The sequence below is a fragment of the Sinohyriopsis cumingii genome, chromosome 2 (assembly GCF_028554795.1).
Source record: "Sinohyriopsis cumingii isolate HCF-2022 chromosome 2, ASM2855479v2, whole genome shotgun sequence".
In the NCBI taxonomy this organism is placed as follows: Eukaryota; Metazoa; Mollusca; class Bivalvia; order Unionida; family Unionidae; genus Sinohyriopsis; species Sinohyriopsis cumingii.
Window position 1 is genome coordinate 6,128,313 of NC_142962.1, and position 20,365 is coordinate 6,148,677.

At 34.6% G+C, this 20,365-nt stretch overlaps 1 protein-coding gene across 1 annotated transcript in view; it reads right to left on the bottom strand.

Moving 5' to 3' along the window:
- LOC149804283 (uncharacterized) overlaps nt 1-20,365 on the bottom strand; it is an 82,489-nt gene that overhangs the window by 57,392 nt on the left and 4,732 nt on the right. The window lies entirely within an intron of this gene.

The following is a 20,365-nucleotide window of genomic DNA, read 5'->3' on the forward strand; positions in this document are numbered from 1 at the left end:
AATATCCCCCCCCAAAAAATTGCTGTTTTTTTTTATGCCTAAAAATGCACTTTGGGTTGAAATTTTGCGGATTAATTTGCGTAGGAGGGTTTATTTTTGAATTCTGAGGGTTCTACGGATAAATGTTTGGTGGGAGGGTTAAATTTATCTGAGCCACCTGGTCTGTACGACTTCCCTGCTGCTTGTATGTGTTGAATGTACTGACTGTACAGTACAGGTCCTGTATATGTTGAATGTACTGACTGTACAGGTCCTGTATGTGTTGAATGTACTGACTGTACAGGTACTGTATGTGTTGAATGAACTGACTGTACAGGTCCTGTTTGTGTTGAATGTACTGACTGCACAGGTCCTGTTTATGTTCAAACAGCACCTACCTACACATGATGAAATGAGTAACTAAACCTCTCTTGACAACACAGCTATGCAAACATATATTCTTGTCTTGATTTATACCAACTGACATGCACATGCATGTATCCTTGGTAGTCCATAGGACAGGTTTGTTTTAATCAGGAAATTTATCTTTAATTCATTTTACTACTATCTGAGGGCTTTTATAGTACCATATTAACTGCACAAAAAAAGGGTCCAACTACAAAAAAACATAGACCCAGATCTGCCACCGCATAATAAGCCTACAGATCAGTATCTGTTTAATTTTTTCTATATGATTAGTGCTAACAGACTGCATAGACCCAGATCTGCTGGTGCATTATGAGATGGCAGAGCTTGCAGTTGAAACTGACTGATACACAAGTACATGTGGTATGTCATTGCTATTACAAAATTCAAGACCAACCCAGATTGCCATTTTATAAGCAGTATGCCCATACATGCAAGAATCAACAAAAATAAAATTTGTTGCAAAAACAAATCCACAAAAATTAAACCATCAATCATAAAATAAAAGTTTTACAAAAATTTACAGTAATAAAAAAGCAACTGCATCAGCAAATAGTATACTTGTTAGTTTGGGTTGCCATATGTATTCTTTTTTCCATACATGTCCTCATTCTTGGTTCTTAAATCTCAGTCTCAGATACTGATACCAATACACCCACTATCTGGAGTGTCCTTTTTTTGTAAGTTCAATAATATGGTAAGCTTTGAACTGAGTCATTGTCAAGGTTTAATACAGGTTGTTGTCACTGTTATAGAGTTTAATGCCATTTTTCTGGACAAGATAGGCTATACAATGTATGGCAGCCAGTATAAATGGTACAGGAAGAATTGGGGAAAACCCCGGAAAGAACCACCAAATCATGAGAACCTACCAACAAGCTTTTGCATGTACCCACAATGGCTGAGACTCTAACCCATGCAGACAGAGGTGAGATGGCAGTGATCCATGATGGTGACCACTTTAGACCACTTGGCCACTCAGGGACTCCTAAGAATACAGGTAGCTTAGTGTGCAGTGATAAGGATGCTGCTATTTTAGAATTGTTTCAATTTTTTAAATATGACCAATTTGGTTGATGTTTTCAACATAATGAGCAACTCATCCTTCTCATTATCTTTTGAAGTACTGGCTCAGAATTAAAAGTACAAGGATAACTTATGAGAAAAAAGTTACAGTTTTGCAAAAGTAGACCATGCAGCTGGAAAGGTAAATGGTATATGGCTGGAATCTGGCTGATAATAGGAAAGCTTGCAACTGATGTTAGAGGCTCAGTTGGAAAATGGTTGATAATGAGAAGACTGGTAACTGATGTTGGTAGAGGCTTAGACAGCTTGAAAATGGTTGATAATGAGAAGGCTGGTAACTGATGTTGGTAGAGGCTCAGCTGGAAAATGGTTGATAATGAGAAGACTGGTAACTGATGTTGGTAGAGGCTCAGCTGGAAAATGGTTGATAATGAGAAGGCTGGTAACTGATGTTAGAGGTTCAGTTGGAAAATGGTTGATAATGAGAAGGCTGGTAATTGATGTTAGAGGCTCAGCTGGAGAATGGTTGATAATGCACATGAGAAGGCTGGTAACTGATGTCAGTAGAGACTCAGCTGGAAAATGGTTGATAATGAGAAGGATGGTAACTGATGTTAGAGGTTCAGTTGGAAAATGGTTGATAATGAGAAGGCTGGTAATTGATGTTAGAGGCTCAGCTGGAGAATGGTTGATAATGCACATGAGAAGGCTGGTAACTGATGTCAGTAGAGACTCAGCTGGAAAATGGTTGATAATGAGAAGGATGGTAACTGATGTTTATACTTTCCCAGATCATATCTGGGAAAAATTTACTTTCCTCACTAAATTCATAAGATGATTTTGCTCCCTACAGTTGTGTAATTGATACAAATTGAAAGTTTGACAAACATTATTTTTTATTACAAATGCATCTATATATCATAAAACAAAAAAGATTAAGATTGGATGAATACTGTTAATTCTAGCAAGGGATTAAGACAGGCTAAACAGTGTCAATTCTAGCAAGGGATTAAGACAGGCTAAACAGTGTCAATTCTAGCAAGGGATTAAAACAGGCTAAACAGTGTCAATTCTAGCAAGGGATTAAGACAGGCTAAACAGTGTCAATTTGAGCAAGGGATTAAGACAGGCTAAACAGTGTCAATTTGAGCAAGGGATTAAGACAGGCTAAACAGTGTCAATTCTAGCAAGGGATTAAGACAGGCTAAACAGTGTCAATTTGAGCAAGGGATTAAGACAGGCTAAACAGTGTCAATTTGAGCAAGGGATTAAGACAGGCTAAACAGTGTCAATTTGAGCAAGGGATTAAGACAGGCTAAACAGTGTCAATTTGAGCAAGGGATTAAGACAGGCTAAACAGCTTCAATTTGAGCAAGGGATTAACATGTGCCTTTTCTTTTGTATTATATCATTTAATCAATATGAAATTAAAGCTTATCTTGTAACTCTGAGGCAAGCCTTCATATTTCATAGATTCATTAAGATGAATTGATGTTCATTTTCCACTGAACACAATAAAGATGTAGCTTTCATTAATATTTCATTCACTCCACTTTTTGTGGGGTTAATTTTTTGGGTCATTCTGCTTGTGTGAGAAAGTTCACAGATATGACTTTAAAATGTTTCAAGATATAACTTGTAGAGATTGAAATGTTATTCCTTTTGTGCTTGGGTATTGAGTTCCTGTATGATAAATTTGAATACATTTAATGCAAAGTAACTTTGAATTTAAAACCACATCCTGGTAGTATAAATGAACCTTGACATAGTGCATTAGATTATGACAATAAGTTAATGTTGTTCTTGGCTAGGCTACTTTTTAAAGGCATGTTTAACCTTTTAAGACATTATTGGCAATAGCATGTTAAGAAATGGGAGCTATTTTTCCCAAGGACAACACAGAGGCAGGCTGACCTGGAGAAGATTTTGAACCCACAACCTCTGGATTTGGACTCAGATACTTTACCAACTGAGCCCCTGTGGCTCACAATATAACCAATAAGAGTGATGGTATTTACAATATAACAAGTAAGAGTGATGGTATTTACAATATAACAAGTAAGAGTGATGGTATTTACAATATAACAAGTAAGAGTGATGGTATTTACAATATAACAAGTAAGAGTGATGGTATTTACAATATAACAAGTAAGAGTGATGGTATTTACAATATAACCAATAAGAGTGATGGTATTTACAATATAACCAATAAGAGTGATGGTATTTACAATATAACAAGTAAGAGTGATGGTATTTACAATATAACAAGTAAGAGTGATGGTATTTACATACATAAGTGACTGGTATTTACATATGTAACAAGAGTGACTGGTATTTACTCATATAACAAGAGTGACTGGTATTTATTCATATAACAAGAGTGACTGGTATTTATGTATTTATTCATATAACAATCTGACATGGTATTTACTCATATAACAAGAGTAACTGACATTTACTCGTATAACAAGAGTGATTTGTATTTATCCATATAAAAAGAGTGACTTGTATTTATCCATATAACAAGAGTGACTGGTATTTACCCATATAATATGGGTAAAGAACACTGTCACTGGGATTGCTTCTTTCAGTGATTTATACATCAGTGATCAAAATGTTAAAAAGCTATGAAACAAAGGCTCAGAGAACATGCTTTTGTGCATGACACTAATGAATAACCCTTTCGGTTTCTATGCTTGTGATTTTTTGACATGTTTACAGTCATAAATAATATAAAACATCAAGAGGAATGCAAGAAAACAATGTATTCAAAGTTGTGAAACAGTTCAAATTGACTGAGTGGAATAATTTCTTTTGTTTTATCTGACTGTGGTAACATAAAGAAACTATCTGGAAAATTAAAATGATCTATGTCAGCATGTGATAATACTGACTTCAATCTGCTTTAGCTGTCATAAGTGACCCAGACATGTATACAATATTCTGGGAAATTCATTTCTGAACTTGAAAGATCTCACTCTCTAACAGTAATTTAAATATTTGTTTCAAATCAGGAATTTACTATAACTACATCAAGTAATTTCTATTATATGAGTAAGTACATTTTAAACCCATAACCTAAGTAAACCAAAATACCTTCATTCAATAAAATTAACTCTTAATAGATCTGGTTACATGGGTTATTTCTCTTGAAAAGCCTCTAATTTAATGATATTTTTATTTAATTTAAACATTAACATCACTGCAACCATATTAAGTCAAGCCCATCTTAAACGCCAATCTCTGGGGAATGAGAAACCTGCCATCCCAAGACAAGTAGTTGTTTATATCAGCTGGTTTAAGACATGTTAAAAAGGGGCCCCGAGTGGTCGAGTGGTCTAAAGTGCTCTCCGTTACGGATCACTGCCATCTCACCTCTGTCTCCGTAGATTCAAGTCTCGGATCGGCCAATGTGGGTATGTGAGAAAGCTTGCCAGTAGCTTCTTGAGGGTCGGTGGTTCTTTCCGGGGTATTGCCGGGTTCTTCCGCCACCATTAATGCTGGCCGCCATATATAGCCTATCATGTGCTGAAAAATGGCATTAAACCCTATAACAACAAGAACATGTTAAAAAAAAGTTGCTCCTTTAGACATGTGATTGCATAATAGATGTGGCCTATAAGCAGTTTTAACTGTACAGTATGTGATTGCATAATAGATGTAGCCTATAAGCAGTCTTCACCATATAGTATGTGACTGCATAATAAATGTGGCCTATAAGCAGTTTTCACCATACAGATTGTTCGATACTGAGTTAGCATAATATGTTATGAAAGAAACATTATTTTTGTTAACATCTGGAAAACAATAATAAAATGTATAATTCTGTAATCTAAATGTAACTTTGAAATATACTACAAAATGTTCAGAATTACTTTCTTTGTGCAGTATTTTAACGCAAACTAGTTAAATGTGTGTCAGTCACTTTTGCATTAGAAGGTAAGCAGGCATTTAACATACTTCATTATTGATTTTGCTATTTCACTGTTTTATTTCCAATTGGGTAGCAAGTTTCATTTTTGGGGAGTTTGTCATTACAGTTAGAAGTATTATTGTTGCTAATTTTATCCCAATGTTTATTAGACAACCTGCTTTCATGCAGGTCAATGAGATTACCACAGCATTTCTTGCTGTTTTTGTTGCGAATATTTTCTCTATTGTCATCAGAATACCTGCATTAATTCAGGTCAGTGAGAAACTAGAGTTGTTGTTTTTACTGTTAATGTTCTCCCAATATTGTTCAGAGCACCTGCATCCTTGCAGGTCAGTGAGAATCAAGGGTTGTTGTTGTTTTTGTTTAAATTTGCTCCATATGCTTATGCAGGTCAGTGAGAATCTAGACATATTGTTGGTAATTTTCTGTCGATGCTTTAACCTGCATGATTATCAAGGCACCTGCAGCCATGCAGTTCAAAGAGAACCAAAGGTGGTTGTTGTTAGTGTTTGTGCACCCTATGCTTTTTGGAGTCCACTGCCATGAAGGTCTTTGGCAACCTAATATTGTTATTTTTTTTGTTTATACTGGATCAGTGACTTCCTTCATATTTAAATGTTAATTCTTTACTGTAATTGTTACATCATCAGTGAGTTACACCATTGATAAAATGTCTTAGTGTTTGCCACTGAGACTGTTGTGGAAAGGTGTACATCACAACTGATCCATTTTATTTATATTATACACCACCTTTTTAAGGTGTTTAATGAATGGGCATTGACATGAGTTTGTTTAGGAGGAACAAAGCCAAAAATGAAGCGATATTTTTACATACTGCACAATGGATTTTGAAAATCCATTTGCCCCCACCCCCTTGCAGATGCCCATGATTTCATGCATTGCTATGCCTGTACTAATCATGCTGGTTTCAATCTAGATGAATGAAATGTTCATTTTAAACATGTCATACTCTCAGAAACAAAATTCTAAAGATCCTGTTTGAGAATGCTGGAGATTCTCTACAATGTCAACCACCAATGGTCCCTGTTGGCATGAATAAAATTTAAACTGTAAACATATATCTCCTTAAAAATGAAAATAAAAATTCAAGGCAGGACATAAATGGAGTCATTTCTGACATCTAGTTAGATGTTAATGAATAATACTTGTTGTAAGGGAATGGAACATTGATTGCCTGTAGTTGTGTAAACATGTGGTCCAATCCCCGAACAATACTATACATAAAGGCAACGCAATTGTTGAAATTAAATGATATCATGTCCATCAATGCCAATGCCAGAGAGTCCATGCCAAAGAGTCAATGACAAAGAGTCCATGCCAAAGAGTCCATATTTTATCTTTAAATATTTTAAGTGCTGCAAGGTGACCATTGACCACACAAATTTTGCCACAAAAAAATACTTTGAGTTTAATATAAAAGACTTGATCTATTGTGTGGATGGATACATTTATGTGTATTTTGACAAACAGACAGGAACACACATGGACTCCAAAATTATCACTTCATCTAGCTTCCACCTAAGCAGGCTTAACAAAAATGTAGATATGGGGAATAAAATCTGCAGTTAAAGGAAATCATTTTGGAAATCTGTAAAGTAGAATGAAAAATCAGGGTACACGTCTGTTATCATTATTATGATATTTTTCAGTAATTCATCCCTCCAGCTTGCAATACTGTATATATTCACTCACAAGTTGAGTCAAACTGCAAACAACAAAGACCTTGATCTGCTGAAGCATAATCCACAAGCAGATCAGGGTCTATCTTGTTTGTTCTACTAATTACTCCTAGAAAACTGCACAGACCCAGATTATGCAACAGCAGATCTGGGTCTATGTAGTTTTCAGTTGGACTCATCATATAAGCAAGTATATATGGTCCTTTCAAATGACAGAGACAGTGAAAATGAAACAATTACCTAGTTTATGCAATAATTTGGAAGAAATGGTCTATCTGTCAACACAAATTTCAATCTTGTCAAAATCCACACTTTTACATTATCCATCTTACATCCAAAACTATAATGAAAGAAGAATCTAACCATCACCTGCATGTAAAGCCTGACCTCAAGCTTCAATAATGAGTCTGAGTGAAATCAGAAGTTATATGTATACTCCAAAATTCAAAGTGACTGTGATAAAATGCATATAAAAGGAATGTTAAAAAATTAAAACAGAGAATAAATCATTGTGTCAAACTTCCACCAAGATGGGCAAAAAAAACCATGAAAAGTGTGGAAGAATCTTTACATATAGTATTGTTTCATATAATATTATTTGCTACAACATAAGCAATGCTGGAGATCTTGTGTTCCACACAGGAGTGCTGGAGTTTGATCAACAATGCTGAAAACTCCAGCAAATGTTGGAGATATAATGTATGTTGACCGCTTTATTAATGTTAAGTAAATATTCTTAGATCTTTAAAGATGTTAATGAATTTCATTGGAACAAATAGTCATGTCACCAGCCTGTTGTATTGTCTGTCACCAGTCCATTATATTAGCTTCCATTCATTATTTTAACTGACACAGGATAGTCAATAGTAGAATCCCCAAACCTCCTGGTGCCAGAATTAGGGAACAATATCATGGACAATAGTATGCACATGAAAATGACTTACTTCAATTGGACAAGCATATAAGAAGTAATTTCAATAAAATGATGCTTTAAGTTTATACAAAAGATCACAAGAGTTTAAATTTATTCTGCATTATTTTGTTCAGTCATGACCCCAGCAATCTTATAAAAAATTAAAATCTATCTACTGTTTGTTCTAGATAGTAATAATTTCCTTTAAGTAGATCAGTAGCAGAATTTCATTAAAAAATGAATCAGATCCATTAATTAAAAGGAATGAAAAGCCATCATTTTTGTTGATATTACCTCTCTGCTTTAATTGCTCACACAAAATGTAACAATCTATCATGCCCGGAGGTGTAGTATTTTATAATGCTACTGTTTATATGTACTTGTTACACTATTTTCAAGTCTTTTGGCAACCTGTCCTATGTACACTGTCATATTGTCAACACATACTGTTGGACAGGTCATCTATTTCAATTTCAGACACAAAGATGTCAAAGACTGGATAATGAGCATATCCCAATATAATAAAGATTACACCATTACTAAGGTTTCACAGGTGAAAATTGGGTCAGATCCAATTGACAACTCAAGGGTTAGTGCTCTAACTTTTATGAGATTTCAAAGTGGGGTTAACTTATGTACCAGTTACATGTAGTTGTTCCCTATATGTGCAATCTATATATCCATAATAAAAATGTTTGAACAGGATATAATCATGTATGAAATATCTCACTGATCACCAAGACTCCCTGATATATCTCACTGATCACCAAGTCTCCCTGATACAAACTTCTAAAATTTGGACCAAAAATATGTGGGAAAAAATAAAAATCTCCAAGAAACTTACCAGGAATTTTCTTAAAGGTTTTATATATTAGGAAAATGTTTCTGGCAAAAATGGAAAAATCTCCATCAGTGCTTTTTCAGACTATCACATATAAGCATTATAAATACCAGTTAAATCCCATCTTCAAACCTCTGTGCTATTAAATACTATGATTACAGATAAAGTAATTTATCTAAAAGAAAATCTTAACCAAGAAAAAGAGATTTCTGGTATCGTAAAACATAAAAATGCAATAAAAATGCTAACAAGTATCACTATCAAGGAGGAGCTTTATGTTTTGACTGAAAATGCTGCAAATCATGTCTATAATGACCACACAGTGGACAGTATAAAGATGGTCCTTACTGACAGGTGGTCTTTATATACAGACAGGCATGATAATAGCTCAGTGGTTAGAATGCCAAATGTGCAACCAGGTTGTGGTTTGATTGTGCATGTCAAGACCTTGCTGGGTTGGACACTGTAGTCTGGACAAGGCACTTTATTCCAACTGACTTAGTATGATGTATGGTAGTCTGGACAAGGCACTTTATTCCAACTGACTTAGTATAATGTATGGTAGTCTGGACAAGGCACACTATTCCAACTGACTTAGTATGATGTATGGTAGTCTGGACAAGGCACTTTATTCCAAATGACTTAGTATGATGTATGGTAGTCTGGACAAGGCACTTTATTCCAACTGACTTAGTATGATGTATGGTAGTCTGGACAAGGCATTTTATTCCAACTGACTTTGTATGATGTATGGTAGTCTGGACAAGGCATTTTATTCCAAGTGACTTAGTATGATGTATGGTAGTCTGGACAAGGCACTTTATTCCAACTGACTTAGTATGATGTATGGTAGTCTGGACAAGGCATACTATTCCAACTGACTTAGTATGATGTATGGTAGTCTGGACAAGGCACTTTATTCCAACTGACTTTGTATGATGTATGGTAGTCTGGACAAGGCACACTATTCCAACTGACTTTGTATGACGCATGGTAGTCTGGACAAGGCACTTTATTCCAGCTGACTTAGTATGATGTATGGTAGTCTGGACAAGGCACACTATTCCAACTGATCTAGTATGATGTATGGTAGTCTGGACAAGGCACACTATTCCAACTGAGTTAGTATGATGTATGGTAGTCTGGACAAGGCACTTTATTCCAACTGACTTAGTATGATGTATGGTAGTCTGGACAAGGCACACTATTCCAACTGACTTTGTATGATGTGTGGTAGTCTGGACAAGGCACACTATTCCAACTGACTTAGTATGATGTATGGTAGTCTGGACAAGGCACACTATTCCAACTGACTTAGTATGATGTGTGGTAGTCTGGATAAGGCACTTTATTCCAACTGACTTTGTATGATGTATGGTAGTCTGGACAAGGCACACTATTCCAACTGACTTTGTATGATGTATGGTAGTCTGGACAAGGCATACTATTCCAACTGACTTAGTATGATGTGTGGTAGTCTGGACAAGGCACACTATTCCAACTGACTTAGTATGATGTGTGGTAGTCTGGACAAGGCACACTATTCCAACTGACTTAGTATGATGTATGGTAGTCTGGACAAGGCACACTATTCCAACTGACTTAGTATGATGTGTGGTAGTCTGGATAAGGCACTTTATTCCAACTGACTTTGTATGACGTATGGTAGTCTGGACAAGGCACTTTATTCCAAATGACTTTGTATGATGTGTGGTAGTCTGGACAAGGCACTTTATTCCAACTGAGTTAGTATGATGTATGGTAGTCTGGACAAGGCACTTTATTCCAACTGACTTAGTATGATGTATGGTAGTCTGGACAAGGCACACTATTCCAACTGATCTAGTATGATGTATGGTAGTCTGGACAAGGCACACTATTCCAACTGAGTTAGTATGATGTATGGTAGTCTGGACAAGGCACTTTATTCCAACTGACTTAGTATGATGTATGGTAGTCTGGACAAGGCACACTATTCCAACTGACTTTGTATGATGTGTGGTAGTCTGGACAAGGCACACTATTCCAACTGACTTAGTATGATGTATGGTAGTCTGGACAAGGCACACTATTCCAACTGACTTAGTATGATGTGTGGTAGTCTGGATAAGGCACTTTATTCCAACTGACTTTGTATGACGTATGGTAGTCTGGACAAGGCACTTTATTCCAAATGACTTTGTATGATGTGTGGTAGTCTGGACAAGGCACTTTATTCCAACTGAGTTAGTATGATGTATGGTAGTCTGGACAAGGCACACTATTCCAACTGAGTTAGTATGATGTATGGTAGTCTGGACAAGGCACTTTATTCCAACTGACTTAGTATGATGTATGGTAGTCTGGACAAGGCACACTATTCCAACTGACTTTGTATGATGTGTGGTAGTCTGGACAAGGCACACTATTCCAACTGATCTAGTATGATGTATGGTAGTCTGGACAAGGCACACTATTCCAACTGAGTTAGTATGATGTATGGTAGTCTGGACAAGGCACTTTATTCCAACTGACTTAGTATGATGTATGGTAGTCTGGACAAGGCACACTATTCCAACTGACTTAGTATGATGTATGGTAGTCTGGACAAGGCACTTTATTCCAACTGACTTAGTATGATGTATGGTAGTCTGGACAAGGCACTTTATTCCAACTGACTTTGTATGATGTATGGTAGTCTGGACAAGGCACTTTATTCCAACTGACTAAGTATGATGTATGGTAGTCTGGACAAGGCACTTTATTCCAACTGACTTTGTATGATGTATGGTAGTCTGGACAAGGCACACTATTCCAACTGACTTAGTATGATGTATGGTAGTCTGGACAAGGCATTTTATTCCAACTGACTTAGCATGATGTAAGGTAGTTAAATCCTGAACATAACAAACAAACTTCAATACATTATACAGGTTATTACAGAACACTTTTGAGCAAATTTAGATTCTGGTAGCTTTTAGTCTTAAGCTGATTTTTCACTCTTTGTTAGCATTAAATAATTGGATACGTATATTTTGGTGTAGATGGTAAGCTTTGTTAGCATTAAATACTTGGATGCGTATATTTGGGTGTAGATGGTAAGCATTGTTAGCATTAAATACTTGGATACCTATATTTGGGTGTAGATGGTAAGCATTGTTAGCATTAAATACTTGGATACGTATATTTGGGTGTAGATGGTAAGCTTTGTTAGCATTAAATACTTGGATACGTATATTTTGGTGTAGATGGTAAGCTTTGTTAGCATTAAATACTTGGATACGTATATTTGGGTGTAGATGGTAAGCTAAAGTAAGGGTCTCAAATGGGCCAGATACACAAAGTTACACTAGTCATCTCTTGTGAGATCACAGGTTCTGCACTAAAAAGTTGGTCTTTATCAGAGCATGATTAAGCAGGGGGGGGGACAGACCACAGTAAAATGGGCCACCCCCTTGCTGTTTGTTGTCGATAAAATTATATGACTGTTTAAATAAACCATATATAGGTCTAAACTGTCTAATACTAAGCCAAATATACACACATATAAAGGACAGTTTAAGGACTGCTTTCAGGATGAATTTGTTTATCTACAACAACCCCCCATGTTAAGTGCCTAGGCCCCAAACCCACTAGTCTTAATAATGGGGTGGCCTCTGATGAGGGGGATGAAATTGTAAAATTATGCTATCTTGGTGTCAGGCAAAGTGGCCTATGATCAAGACATGCCACACAAGAGGAGGACCGAATCATTTCTGGGTTAGTAATTATTTATCTCCATTCAGCATGAACATGACAAGTGTGGAAATCACACCAATGTCAAGGTCTTTAGTATCTTTTGGATACTGTCCATCAGTCAAAAACAAAGTGACCTGTGGTATTTACAAACTCGACACAGATACTCAGACAAGGCTCATGTAAACTTTTCAAGCAAGATTATGCTGTCATCACAACCTACTTAACATGACCTGCTAAACAAAATAGAAAATACAAAATCTGTTTCTTTTGATAATAAAATGACTCCCATATTAATTAACATAAGTTTGAGTGTATGCTGAAAATTTTATCAAAACTGGATTTGAATGTTGAAGTTGTAGTTATCTGACTATGTTTCTTTGAACAATTAGCAATGTCCTGGTGTCTGACTTTCAAACCTGCAAGCTTGAACATTTGCTGTAAGTGCAGATACAACTACATAATAATACATTCCTTGTCAGTGATGCTTCTTTTCATGCAGAGGTTGCTAGAATTTGCAATGCATCAAAGGAAGGTAAATTGTAATTTGTAAACTTGGACATCAATCTGAAAATGCAAATTAATTTTTCTCAACAGAGTCAACATAAATCAAATTTGTGTATCTTTAGGAATTTTAGGCCCAGAACATTACAAACTTTTTAAAAATGTTTTAATAAAACTTGTCTGCTGGTGTGTCAGACATTTAACAACAATCAAAAAGCTTGTTGTAATCACTCTTTTCATGAACAAGTTGCAGTGACCTATTTTGACTACCTTTTAAATATTCCTAATATGGGTCACCCTTGGTCCAAGGCATAAACAAATTTATTACCCAAACAAGAACTAAGCTATTCTGAGCAGGTATATGAATGTTAGTTTCAGTTAAACTGTACATCATGGCCTAATAGGTATATAACACCCTTCCATTTCTTTTTTAAATTAAACAAATTAAAAGTGATAACTACAAACCTTGACAACATGAGAGCTCAGTTATTTTGAACAGGTAAATGAATTTTGGCTTCAGTGAGAAGTATAATTTATGGCAATAGACATGGAAACTCCTGTACAAACCAGACATGTTTGTAAATCACTGTGGGGAGTTATCTGCAAGTCATTCTGGGCATGACTGGTACTAGGTTTCTTCTTTTAAAAAATGAGGGTGAAAAGTTAAAGCATAAGAGTGTTACCCACATTGCCTTGAAAAAAATAAACCCACAATCAGACTTACAAAAATAACCATTTTTTTAGCACATGAATGTCTGCATCTGCTGTCATCTGCAATAAATTATACTTCTAACTGAAACTGACCTCATTATACAGTACTTTCTCATTATAATACTGTTCACGGGAGGCATAGATATACTGCCTTGTGGTGAGACCCCTAATAACAAAGTACAGTTTACATATAAATTTACTATCACCTAGTGACCTATGGTTGATTGTCTACTCTAAATTACACTCACAACAGACATTGCCATTCATTTGCTTTCTCCAAATAAATGAGTCCCTCGAGTTGTCAACATTTGTAGGTATAATTTTAACTTGATAAAGAGGGCCTTAGTGACTCAGTGGTTAGGATACTGGACTTGTGACTGAGAGGGTACAGGTTCAAACCCTACCATCTGATTAGCCCAGGTGAGCAAGGCACTTTACTCCAGTTGCCAAAGAAACTAAATAACCAACCTGCATTACTTTGCCACAAAACCCCAAAACTATAACTTGTATAAGGGTATACCTAGAATACTGTTTTGAAATGGACTTTACACAGTTCCTATCACTGGAACATCGATTAATCCCTCAAGAAATGGAACCTGACACACTGGAGGTAAATGTAATTTAATGAAGAGTAAGAAAAAAGAGGGAAGTAATCCAAGATATAACTGAATGGAAGTGTTGACTTTTTAATTTGAAATATACATCTATTGCAAAGTTCTATCCAGACTTGAAATCTAGCTTTGTAGGGCAACACCATCACACTTTTTTGTGGTTACAGAATCGGGGTGAATTTTTTTATTATAAAGTTTTAAGTCATGAAACATCAACTAAATATGATGAAAAGCTAAACATAGTGAAAGAAATTTTTAATTCAATAATACTACTACTATCAATAATAATAATAATAATAATAATAATAATAATAATAATAATAATAATAATGACTTCATTTAAAGAAGCTCATTTTGTCAACTGACCAATCTTCCATGAGGCCTTCTACAATTACATTTATACGAATAAATATATTGCAGGATTTTTACAAGATGAGGTGTCTTTTGACAAGAAATGCTATTAAAAACTAGACAATTGATCTACTGCTACAATAAAATATACACAAGGCTTTAATGATTCATACAAAGAGTAGCAGCAAATGTGTAAAACATTATAGGTGAGCACATGATTAAACAAAAAGTACTGAATTAAGCAAAATCATACAAATGATTATTTCTATAAATGCTGATTAAGAAGCTTTTTGAAAGCTTGGCATGAGTCAGCTGACTTTCAATAAGGCAGTATGAAATTCGAGTTTGGCTCCATGAATGGTGTATCTAAATCAGCATCAAGAATAACTCTAGCTGCTCTTTTTTGAAATTTCTGTTATCTTTCCTGATTTTCTGCACCACTTTTAATGGCAAATAACCACTTTTTTGGGATAATCATTAACATCTTCTGTGTCATAAAGGATCAAAATTAAACTCAAGAAGGAAACATGTATATTTTCAACTACCACCACTAATTTCAAATGTCCTGTACATTGGACGAATGAAACATGTAACCTTGGTGCACAAATTATCTCCTTAGACACCTTTCAGAAATACATTTTCAATTAAGATAAGATAAGAAGATAAGAATTCTTTATTTCAGACTACATAGTCCATATATCTAAATTAAAATATAGATATAAAGTAAAATTATTTCATCATGGAAAAAAAAAACATAAAATGACTCAAACAATACAGGAGAGACAGATAGGACAATTCTAATACAAAGATTAGTCACCCCTAAACATGGGTTTTCTATGCTAGTGTATATGGTAAACTGGCATATTATCTAGGATAGAGGGCAAGCATATCACCAAGTACTTGTTACATTTTATCTACATATAACAAAAGTAATTTAGCCACATTGTAACACACTGGGTCTTAAGGAAACAACTTTAAATGAGTTTGAAGGAATACAGTGAAACATGTAACACAGTGTTACAGCAATGGGTCCTTACAAAACAACTTTAAATGAGTTTCAAGGAATACAGTGAAACATGTAACACACTGTTACAGTAATGGGTCCTTTCAAAACAACTCAGTGAAACACAGAACACACTGTTACCGCATTGTCTTACGGAAACAACTTACAGTGAAACATGTAACACACTGTTACAGTATTGGGTCCTTACAAAACAACTCTTAGTGAACATGTAACACACTGTTAGATTATTGTGTCCTTCAGAAGCAATGTTAAATGAGTTTCAAGGAATACAGTGAAACATGTAACACACTGTTACAGTAATGGGTCCTTTCAAAACAACTCATAGTGAAACATGTAACACACTGTTACCACATTGTCTTTAGGAAACAACTTACAGTGAAACATGTAACACACTGTTACAGTAATGGGTCCTTTCAAAACAACTCACAGTGAAACATGTAACACACTGTTACCACATTGTCTTTAGGAAACAACTCACAGTGAAACGTGTAACACACTGTTATAGTATTGTGTCCTTACCAAACAACTCACAATGAAACATGTAACACACTGTTATAATACTGGGTCTTTACAAAACAACTCACAGTGAAACATGTAACACACTGTTATAGCATTGGGTCTTTACAAAACAACTCACAGTGAAACATGTAACACACTGTTATAGTATTGGGTCCTTACCAAACAACTCACAGTGAAACATGTAACACACTGTTATAGCACTGGGTCTTTACCAAACAACTCACAGTGAAACATGTAACACACTGTTCGATTATTGTTTCCTTACAAAACAACTCACAGTGAAACATGTAACACACTGTTATAGTATTGGGTCTTTACCAAACAACTCACAGTGAAACAAGTAACACACTGTTAGATTATTGTGTCCTTACAAAACAACTCACAGTGAAACATGTAACACATTGTTATAGTATTGGGTCTTTACAAAACAACTCTTAGTGAACATGTAACACACTGTTAGATTATTGTGTCCTTCAGAAATAACGTTAAATGAGTTTCAAGGAATACAGTTACACATGTAACACAATGAACAGTAATTTCTTTAGGAAACTACTTATAGTGAAACATATAACAAACTGTTAGAGTATTGGGACCTTAGTAAATAACTTTAAATGAATTTGAAGGAATCAAGTGACATATGGAACTCAAAAAATGCATGGGTACTGCTAAGGGCAGTTATTAAACCATAAAAATATTGAACAGAAATGAATTAAAGAATTTTATAACATAACACTAACATAATACTAATCACATTTTTACTGTTTAATTTTGATATAAATTATACAACTTGTTAAATCCTATACAATGCAAATATATATTTATATGTAGGGCATATAAAGTGAACTTCATACTGATATCATCACAATGTGTGATTGGACTTTTACAATTATTACCATTTTGTAAATTTTCTCCCAGCTAAAATGTGGTACATATAACTTTAGTTCATAACCAATTTTCTTCAATTAATAAAGAAATACACTTACATTCCCATGGGAAGAGATCATCTTACTGTGTTGGTACTAGAGGTGTGACAGTACAAGTATACATCCATCCCCCAACCTACATTTTATATTAAATAATTTTATTTGACTATTTTAAAACAAAGTAGTTTGGAGAACATACATCTTTGGTTCATTGTTACAAAACACTTAATTTGCCCCAAGATATTTTGTTCACAATAAATGGGATGATGAAAGATGGCATGCCATTTTGTTCATCATAGTTGCTGATTTTAAATAACAAACATGTCATGATTGTTAAATTCAACAAAAAATTACAATGCCATCATATTTGTATTAGGAGTCATTAATTCAGATTTTTGTTTTGATTAAATTTGAGAAAGAACTTAATCAGCCTTGTGCAGTGTATTTCTTATTTTGGCAACATGACAGCTTAACAAAAGAAATGAGTTAATGACAGACAATGACGTCTGCTAACTGTAAAAGTAGCTTTTCAAAAGACTTGTGATATGCTGCCTGCAAAGGAGCAATCACAAATTTCTGGATGTAGTTTCATATTAAGAACTTTACTTTCAGGTTTTAGCAACTTAAAATGATCAATGTACCATTTTGAATGCATTTTCCAGGCTTGATAAAAATGATTGAGTGGAATCATTGGTAGATTGTTCACCTCAATTCAGATTGAATCCTTAGCTTGAATTAGGGCATTAATTTGTGATTGAAATCAAGTGGGTGTCTTTACAAATTTTTGTTTGACTTGTAATATCACTGAATATCAGATAACACATGTAACCTTGATAGTAACCTCAAAATAAATGTAAACAATTGTGAGCTTTGATTAAGTTGCTGTCAGCAATAAATTAGTTTTCAACATTAATATTAATGTATGCACAATTAAGATATAGCCAACAGGGTGTGGTGGCAATTAAAAAGTTAAATAATTTTGAAGATTTTGTCTTAAATACATGCTTATCCACCTATGAAACACTAGAGCATGAAAAGTAGGTCACTGTTCCCTATTTTCATTCTTTGAAAGTAAGTCATCAAGATGAATGTACCTTTCAAGATTTATAATAACAGCATAAGTAACAGTGTCAGAGAAATTAAGTACAATGCAATAACCTCAACGGTTCTTATGACCAACTTTTACTGGCAATGAGTAAATCTAAAAAAAATTCATCCCATAAGGTGTGTGACTTTACAGAAAAAATGTTTATAAAATCTCAATATGATGCTTATTAGCAAAATAATTTTTGTAACGTGAACATCATGAAGAACACAAATAGAAGGATCTGAAACAACACTTTCTGAGAAGTGATACCTACCATGTGAACTTGCTTATGACGTGAGTCCAACCGCAAACTGCACAGCCCTAGATTTGCCATCTCATAATGCACTGGTAGATCTGGGTCTGTGCAGTTTGTTGGAGTAATGAGTAGAACAGACAACATAGACCCTGATCTCCAGTTGCATTATGATATTACACATCAGGATCTTTGTTGTTTGCAGTTTGACTGGACTTAAAAGTGGGTATACACTGTACATGTGAGATAAACATTATACAAAGTCCTCTTGCATACCTTCAGGAAGTAAAAGCTGGTTTTGTCATGGCATATTCTTAGGAAAGGTTTAATAAAGGTTTCTTTTCAAGCGTGTCAAATACCTATGTTATCAAGGAATTTCATTTTGACTTCAAATATATCACTGACAGCCATGCATGTTCTAGTTTAGTTTTATGAAACTGATACAAAACTGTTAACACTAAAAACAATACAATGGTCGCTGATTATAAAGCCACTTAATATACTTCTTTTCCATCTTAAAACATGGGTGTGGATGCAACTTAATTGATTTCAATTAATTTTAACTCTTGTCTAATAATAATAATATAATAATAATAATAATGACAATAATAATAATAATAAAGACTTTGTTTAGAGAAGGTAACTCAGTTAGTTACAAAACTAATCTACCTTGAGGCCATCTATCTGTTATATACAATATATACAGTATATACAACATGATGTGAAGAATCTGGCTTGACACTAAATAATTAAGTAATTTTAAAATTCAAATTATCAAGCCTGGAACACATGCACAGGCATCTGTGAAAACATAAACATATATAAAACATAAAATATCATCCTGCATTGAAAAATTCAACTATGAAAATGACGCAAAATTACAGAAAAGCAGGCGGTCTTTTTGTACTAGAACTGTTAAATTTTCTAAAGATTTCATCCATTTAAGACACTGATTATGAAAAGAAAAAATCTAATAAGGTTCAATTACATTTAAGTCCCAATTAGCTGGTCACATTTGTCTTGAATATCCATCATCTTTGTAACAACTTGGGGGTTTACATTTTGGTGGGGACAAGATGGGAGTCTGTACAAGTGAGCAATACAGATCAATTTGGCTTTCTACAGTATGCAGAAGTTTTACTTCATCCAATACCTTCATTTCTGTGGGTTTTATTTGCACAATTATAAGACAGTCATGTTGAAGCATACTTCATATGGTGCCCTCACTGAAAAATCGTGTCATTTTTTACCTCCCACGAACATTGTTATAAAGAAAAAAACTGTTAATCCCAGTGGCTTGAACGAAAATGATCCCATACTTTTGTAATGATGTAACTTATAGATAGATACTGTTTTCTCATTGTAATGTGGCTCATGGGAGCCACAAAATGTGTGCAGCATTATTCAAGCCACCTTGTAACGAGATATTATACATGTAAGGGGGTGGGTATTATAATGGGCTATATCATATACAAAATACAGTTGATGCATTATTTATATCAAGGATGCATTCATCAGGTTATGGCATAAATTGAAAGTAATGTAAATACATGTACATGAGCTGTGCACAAATCATAGCACAAGGCACCAGTGATCACATAAAAACAAGCACAGTAGTGCAAATTGAATGTTACTTCTTCATTACAAATGGCTATAAACTGAAAGTCTGTAAATCAAGTTGGCATAAACTGATCGTATAAAAGATAGAGAATTAAAAAATGTGAAACTACATTATAATTGTTTCCCATTAGCAAAGAAGTACAACTAAAACATACAAAGTAGCTTTTGATAAAACTAAATTACCATATATATTCACTTACAAATTAGTCCAACTGCAGACTGCACAGAC